Raw genomic sequence first — 8,141 nt, forward strand, 5'->3', positions numbered from 1 at the left:
AATATCCTCGTTTAGATGCTGGTTATGGTTATATAGTACTACAATCCTAACAATATGAATAGAAAAAAGAATGAAAAAAATCCATTCACTCTATTGGCTGTACAGCCGCAGAGAAGTTGATCAATGTAAGCTGTCCGGCCGGACAGCTTACATTGGTCAACTGCTCTCATCCAATTACCAGCTCCACTTGAAACTCCATCTGGCGCTCGCATCTCCACCCCACCGCACCCGCCCCCCTCCTGCGACATGAAATTGAGCGCGTAAGCAGCTGACAGTCTATGGTAGCTAGCTAAGTAGCATATCAGCAATGGATAAAAAAAAAAAAAGACAGCAGCAAGCGTCCCCTGCTTGCCTCTACAGTAAAGTCAGGACGAAAGAGAAAGTCATTAGAGGAACGAGCCGAGATTAAAAAAAAAAATGTGAAGAACGCCGATAAATATAGGATAAATATAGGGTCCACCATTGACCGTTGGAGGAAGCTTCAGGGAGATCTGGGACTGAAGACCGACGCTGACACGGCTGACTTTTTGTTGAGCAGGTAAACATTTATTTATACCTTTATGGTGTGACGTGTTACATAAATAGCTTTTTATCAGTTTGACAACTTGCTCATGCTGCCGGTCGGCATTGGAATGTTAGCCGTTTAGCACCGCCTATCACGGGTCAAAGTAATTATATTTCTTGAAGTCCTTGACACAGCGTACATCTCAGTTCCGATGTTTACTACCGGTGATCACAGCTTGACTGAGTGACGTTGTTCAATTCGTTTCCCGGTGGGAGGGATCAGGTAGCACAGAGGGGAGGGGTGTGTGTTGGAGGGGCGGGATGAGTTTTTTAAAACTTCCCTAACGTCTCAGGCTTTCTCGACCGATTTTTAACATCGTATACTATAGCTTTAACAGACTAACTAGGGATGGCCCGATACCGATACTGGCATCGGGGATCGGGTCGATACTGTCCTCATATACTCGTACTCGTACTCATAATAATTCGCAGATACCACGCCCCGATACCACGTACATTTTGCGAAACGAAACTGGCCGCCGCGAGTGCTTTGTCGAGGTGAACTGAGGCATAGGGACGTGCACTCCCAACGCAAAAGAGTGCGGCGCGGCACTAGATCTGATGGCCGAGCGCGAGCGGTAATGCACTCACTCTGTGTGTGCGAGTTCCGGGAGAATAAAACGATTCGCGGGACTCCCGCAAACTAGACATATCTATGAATGCAACATATTAAAACTAATAGATTTTCATTCATCTGTTGCAGAAAAGCAAGAAGAACAACTAAAACAAAATAGAAACGATTTACAGGCCAGAGTTTCTATTCATAACATGTTTGCAGCGTTGAGCGATGTAGCCAATCACAGACATGTGTGTTGATTTCTTGAACGCAATGGCTAATCAGAAGCATTTAAGATAGACTCCCCTCACTGCTCAAAACTTTTTTGTTCAGTGCTGAATTCTGTATGCTGGCAAATCCTCTAATTATAACAAACAAAGTGTGGATATTATGAAAGATTCATTGTGCAGTCAGCTTCATTGATAATAACAGATGTGTGAGATCGCGATGAACTGTCAGCTTTTTAGGAATTAGACTATTAAGGGAGCGCACTTTGGGCGCATTCAGTCATGTCAGACCATGCACGCAGTAACTGCTTGCTTTTATGTTAAATTAACAGTGGTTTGTGTGTTAATACAATTATTATTTTACTCATTATTATTTATTTTTACACTTGTTAAAACAAGCAGAGAAGAAAATAAAAACAGTCTTCTAACCTGTGTTCTAAAATAGTCTTCTGTCTTCTTTTCTGGGAGCCTATAGTTACTTTTGCGGTAGAAATATCGGTATCGGTACTCGATATCGGCAAGTACACAAATGTAAATACTCGTACTCGTATCGGTTTGAAAAAAAATGGTATCGGGCCATCCCTAAGACTAACGTTTGCTAACACTGGGAATGTAGCAGCCAGAGCTAGCTAGCTTAGAATATACAAAACCGAGGTTGTCTTCCGCGCCAAAATTGTTGCTGCTTACTCCTCTAACACTGGGTAGTTGCGCCCCTGCTCACAACTGGTTTAAAATACGATCTCTTTTGCGCAATATGCTGTTGGTCCTCCACATGCTGCCAAACAGCACTGACCCTGCTGAGGCATGGCCTCTACAAGACCCCTGAAGGTGTCCGGTGGTCTCTGATACCAAAACATAAGCAGCTAATCCTTCAAGTCCTGTAGGTTGCGAGGCAGATCCACCGTGGATCTAACTTGTTGGTCCAGCACATCCCATAGATGCTCAAGTTAATTGAAATCTGGAACATTCAGAGGCCAGGGCAACACCTTGAACTCTTCACCTTGAACTCTGGAAAATCCTGAGCAGAACAATGTGTGCAGTGTGCATTATCCTGCTGAAAGAAGCCACTTCCACCAGGGAACACCATTGTCATGAAAGGCTGTGCTTGGTCTGTAACAATCTTTAAGTAGGTAGCACATGTCAAATTTACGTCCACATGAATGGCCGAACCCAGGGTTTCCCAGCAGAACATCAGACAGAATAGCCTCAGTTGTCCTCCGTTGACCCTGTCACCAGTTTGTGTTTTTTTCCTACTCGGACCACTGTTCACCACTGCTGACCGGGAGCAACCCACAAACCTTGCCGTTTCAGAGATACTCTTACTCAGTCGCCTTTCAATAACAATTTGGCCATTCACTCAGATCTTTATTCCTGCCCAATTCTCCTGCATCTGACACGTTGATTACGAGAACTGATTGTTTGCTTAACATCCAATTTTCCCAGACCTTAATATGTGCCCTTGTTAGGAGACAATGTTGGTTTCACAAACAGGGTTTAGACTAAGCCAGGATTCGACCTTAGTTCAATTAGGGCATTTAAGTAGCTTTTATAAAGTCTTAGAAAAAAAACATTACTGGTGTGATCATGAGACAAAATAATGGCACTGAGATATTTTAAGATATATCAGTGCAAGTTGCAGCTCAAAACAGCTCAAACATAAATTTTAGTCTGGGACTAACTTAAGCCTTGTCTTTGAAACCGGGGAATCTTTACACAAGATTAGATTAAATAAGCAAAATAACAGATCTTCTTTCCAAATAAGTGGAATACCACTCATAGCTGGTATTCCATTTTAAAATACAGCCTCAGGTGTCAAGCTAGCCTCTTGATTTTTCTTAGATTTTTCTTCAAAACTCATTGAAAGCTAAATGTTTTGGTAGGTTCAATCTTTGATTTATTGTTGCAGATTGTGGCAATAGATAGATGTGCAGATTTTGCCAGCCTGAGATTCAACTGGTGTAAAAAGAATATGGTAATTGAACTGGTTAATAATACGACTGGTTATCACCAAGATTTAAAGATGAGAAAATATGTTCAAGATGTAATATATGTTTGCTTTATTTTCCTTCACCTGGACAGTTCTTCGTCGATTGTCAGACAAAAACTTCTCATGGAAAAAGCCATATTATGGATTTTCACACTGCAAACAAAAGCATAAAAAATTAATGGTTATTGTGCAAGCATGGTGGAACTTCCTATTTTGAGTCAATAGTATTTTAAAACTTATTACCTCTGTTATCTTAGGGTCTGTCCTCTTGTAAAATTTTGCATAATGCCCGCAAAATCAGAATCTGATAAATCTTCACCACCTTCTGGAATCCTTCAATATAAATTCCAAAACACGAATGTATAAACTTAATACTGATAATCCCAAATAATTATGTGCCAAGTAAAAACTGCATTTTCTGAAAAGCATGATCTCAAAAAATACTTGTTGGCCTGTTTAGCTATATCCAGAAATTAGGACAGGGTCTTTGTTATTTCCTTTAGTCTGCATTGATTAGCATTACTTATCCACCACAATTCGGTTGCATGTTTGTAGGCAATGAGCAAACCGAAGGAAGGAAAATAGATAGATAGATAGATAGATAGATAGATAGATAGATAGATAGATAGATAGATAGATAGATAGATAGATAGATAGATAGATAGATAGATAGACAGACAGACAGACAGGCAGACAGATAGATAGATATTAACTGATTAATGTTTTCATTGATGGATTTGATTTTAGCTGCACAACTGCAACAACTCAGTTCACTGCTGGACAAAGTACTCACCTTACTGAACTAAATTTGTGAAGAACAGGCCCAATAATAGCCAGCTTTTCTGATGTTAATTGGCAGAAAGCGAGAAGCAGTTCTTTAATACACTGGCAGCACTGAGCGCAGTACTACAGGATCCAACAGTCTGTTCTTCTTAGGACTGTATTGTATATAAAAACACTTGGCCAGGCTTCTGTAACTTCTTTCACAAAGTCTGCTTCATGCAGCTCGTACAGACAGTGGGAAAAAAAACATAGTCCTCTCAGAAAAAGAATGAGACATCTCTTCAAAGATCCATTTTTTCGGATGGTCCCGCATGTTTGAATGAACTAACAGACCACGTCTCTCCAAAAGTGTGCGTCTTGTTTTCCCATTCAATAGACCAAAAATGAAGTGCACATTTCATTCACGGTCTGCTCATCAAACAAGACTTGCTGTGCCAGTATCCCTTTCTCTACCAGCTCACCCAGACTCTTCACTAGGCTGGGGACGGACTGACCCAAACCCTGGCAGTGATGATCTAGTAGAGGGCACAGGAAGTCTACATAAATGGACGTGGTCATCTCCAGTCCACCCGTTACATCTGCACCATCGCTAAACCTCTCTCGGATAACCGTGCAGATGATCCAGGAGATAACTGGAATGGAGCAGGCCGTGAGGAGAGTTTCATTTGCTCTCACATACTCATATCCTTTCCTGAAGACTCTGTTGTTCAGGAATAACTTTTTGAAGTATTCCTCCACCGCCTTCTCAGAGAAGCCAACAATCTCAGTGAAACTGTGAGGTTCCTTAAGCACGTCCCTCAGGGTGTCAATAGCTGTAGATCTGGTGGTGACCAGAAGGCATGCCTCTCGCAGGATGTGTCCCCTTAACAGGGCGGAAAGAGTGACCTCAGGTGGGGCTTTCTGGTTTGGATCTGTGGGTGGCGACATCCAATAAATGTCTTCTGTGTTTTTAAGTTCATCAAATCCATCGACGAGGAAGAGCACTCGCTCTGAGGACTGCTTTAGTATCATGGATATGTGATCTAATGTTAAACAGCAATTTTAGCCCAGGAGCTCCACCAAACTGGTTCTGCTTGAATTGTAGCTTATTTCTTTACACTTCAGGTGGAAAACAATATCAAATTTGGTTCTGTACAGATCGGATGCCCAGTCCGTCATCATTTTCTGCATAGTGAAAGATTTTCCATTTCCAGAATTTCCCTGCAATATGACAGCACCAGGACTGATTCCACGGCTATCTGGGTTGAACAGAGCGTTCAGATCGATGGATTCTTGAGCGCTCCTGGAACTGAGCACCTGCTGGAAAGTCTCTCCTCTGGAGGAAATCTCTTCTTCTCGTTCTTTCTGATCTCTATGTTTCTGAATAATCAGAGTTTGTATGTAGCAATCAGACAGCAGCACATGCTCACCAGGCATAGAGTTGTACTCTGTCACATTCTGCTACTCATTGCGTATCTGCTCCTTATATTTGAGAAGCACTGATCTTCTGACTGCAGAAATAAAATGACCAAAAGATTAGAACGTTTCAAAATTGAATGACTTTTAAATACTGTTTCTCAGGGCCGGCGCTAGCTATAGGCAAATTAGACAAATGGGCTTTGAATACAAACTATAAACATCTTATAGTGATAAGTATAATGATATAATATCCAGGGGTGTGAAGTAACGAATTACAAATACTCACGTTACTGTAATTAAGTAGTTTTTTTCAGAAATTGTACTTTTTTGAGTAGTTTAAAATTTTTGTAATTTTACTTTTACTTGAGTACATTTTAAGTGATGTATCGGTACTTTTTCTCCGCTATTTTCCTTCTGTCTGTGGTCGTTACTCGTTACATGCTTGTTTTAAATGTATTTTATTTTTATCCATCAACGTGATTGGATTGAGTAAGCGGTCTCGTGACTGTCATCAAATCAAATTAAGCATAGAAAACTTTAACCGCCTATTCCTGCAGTTACTCGTGACTGCTGTGGAAGTGCATTCTTCACGCATCAATCCAGATATAATCCTCTAATAAGGTACATTTCACATTTCTGCTTAATATGATATTTATATAGGCTGGCCTGTCTACAGGGCCTAACATTTGGTCTGAGGTTGGGGGTATTGCGTATTTGGGTATTGTGTGTATATTGCGTAATTGCTCCCATTTACTTCAAAATCATCACATTATAGAGAGACGCGCGTCACGATCTGTGCGCTGCCGCGTCTCGCGCTCGCCATGCCGCCAGATTCAGAATCAGTGCACTCTATGAACCATGGTGTTAACTTGAACTGCATTTCTGTCAGTGCGTGACTACAGCTCGTTAATAAACAACGTTTTTTGATTGATCCATGACAATCCGTCGTCATTTGGCAAGTGCACTTGCTCAAAAACATTTTTCATGTTGAACTTTTTTTTGTGTGTGTGTGTGGATGCTGCTGATAAAACAGTTTCACCGAGACTGCAGAGACATGCATTTGTGTGTGTGTGTGTGTGTGTGTGTGTGTTTGTTTGTTTCTTTTGTAAAAGTTTCCTGGATATAACTTCCCTATTTAATGCACAATTTTCCTTTACAAATTATATTATCAGCATTACAATGTGAGTAAATGTAGCCGTGTAAAATGTAAGGGATGATGCCACCCTTCTAGAACAATGTGCATTTACATTTAAATTGTAACATATTTAATATCATGGAATTAAAGTGTGTAATTAGTGTTAGCTCACTATCTTAGCCTTTTTCAGTGCATTAGGTGAGGTAATCTGATAATATTAGTGATTCTCATTTATCAAAACACTAACATTGATACCGTTTTGGAGAGAAATTGGGTATTTTTTAATCCCTCTATTTGATGCATTTTAAAAAGATGGATGATATATATTCTTCAATCTTTCTAACAAAGAACAAAATATATTGTGAATTACAGTATGTACAATTTTTTTAAATTTATAAATTGTAGTGCACAGTGTTTATTGTAAGGGGTAGAATCCGCAGCTCAGTACTCACTACTCACTACTCATGAGTACTTTTAAATAAGCTACTTTTTTACTCTTACTCAAGTAGTTTTTTGGACAAGTACTTTTTACTCTACTCACACTACATTTTTTGGAATGTAATGCTACTTTTACTTGAGTATGTTTTTTCAGTACTCTTTCCACCACTGATAATATCTTAATCTGAGGAGGTATTGTCAGGAGATATGCAAAATCAAAAGTCCATACCTTTAATGCTGTTCTTTGTTCTCAAAAGAAAAGCTTAACTCCAAGTCTTCCAGAGTCACGGCCAATTCCGATTCGAAAGACCACTGTTCGCCAGCAACAGCAGTCATCTATGGAGGACCAACTCTACCATATTTAAAAATAAATACAGAAATAAATAAATGCTCAATAAATAAATAAGCATACAATTAATTGCCCCAAAAATACAATAAACAAATAAATGTAGGTAGAAATTAAATTATACAGTGAGACATAAATGTATATATCTCTTTTAATTAGCTTCTTTATTTATTCACCTTTGTAATAACTACCTCATTTATTTATTGTCCGTTAAAATCTTCAACTTTATTTATTAATTACTTTTTTTAAGTATTTATTTATGTGCATGTTATAATATTTTTGTCTGTTTTATTCTTCCTTTGTATTTTTGTACCCTATTTATTTCTTCAATGCTATTTATTTCTGCCTGTCGTTTTTACATTTCTGTATGCATTTCTGCCTCATTATGCAAATGAGGAGGGGCTGTGTCTTAGGGGGTCAACTTCTGCCCATTGGTTGGTTAGCATTTTACTGCATCGGTCGAATCTACATGCCACCAGCCACAGTCACAACAAAGATGGCTACCTACGATGAAGTTGTCAGTGAGCTGAGGCATTTAGCAACTGTTTTTGAAAACAATGCTAACGTTTGTATTGATTTTATTATTTTTCGTTTGGACGCTCTGACAGAACGTGTGTTTCAGTTAGCGGCACACATGGACACAGATTTTTTGGAGTCAGCGAAACAAAAGTTTGTCGTCGGATGGCAGAGAATGAAATAAGGTGAGT

General features: G+C 39.5%; 1 pseudogene; it reads right to left on the minus strand.

Annotated features, from left to right (window-relative positions):
- Positions 1-4,486: 4,486 nt before the first annotated feature.
- On the minus strand, positions 4,487-6,110 carry LOC143731167 (NACHT, LRR and PYD domains-containing protein 1 homolog; annotated as a pseudogene).
- Positions 6,111-8,141: the final 2,031 nt, after the last annotated feature.

The sequence above is a fragment of the Siphateles boraxobius genome, unplaced genomic scaffold, assembly GCF_051911475.1.
Source record: "Siphateles boraxobius isolate OS27281-9 unplaced genomic scaffold, OSU_SipBor_1 86, whole genome shotgun sequence".
NCBI lineage: Eukaryota > Metazoa > Chordata > Actinopteri > Cypriniformes > Leuciscidae > Siphateles > Siphateles boraxobius.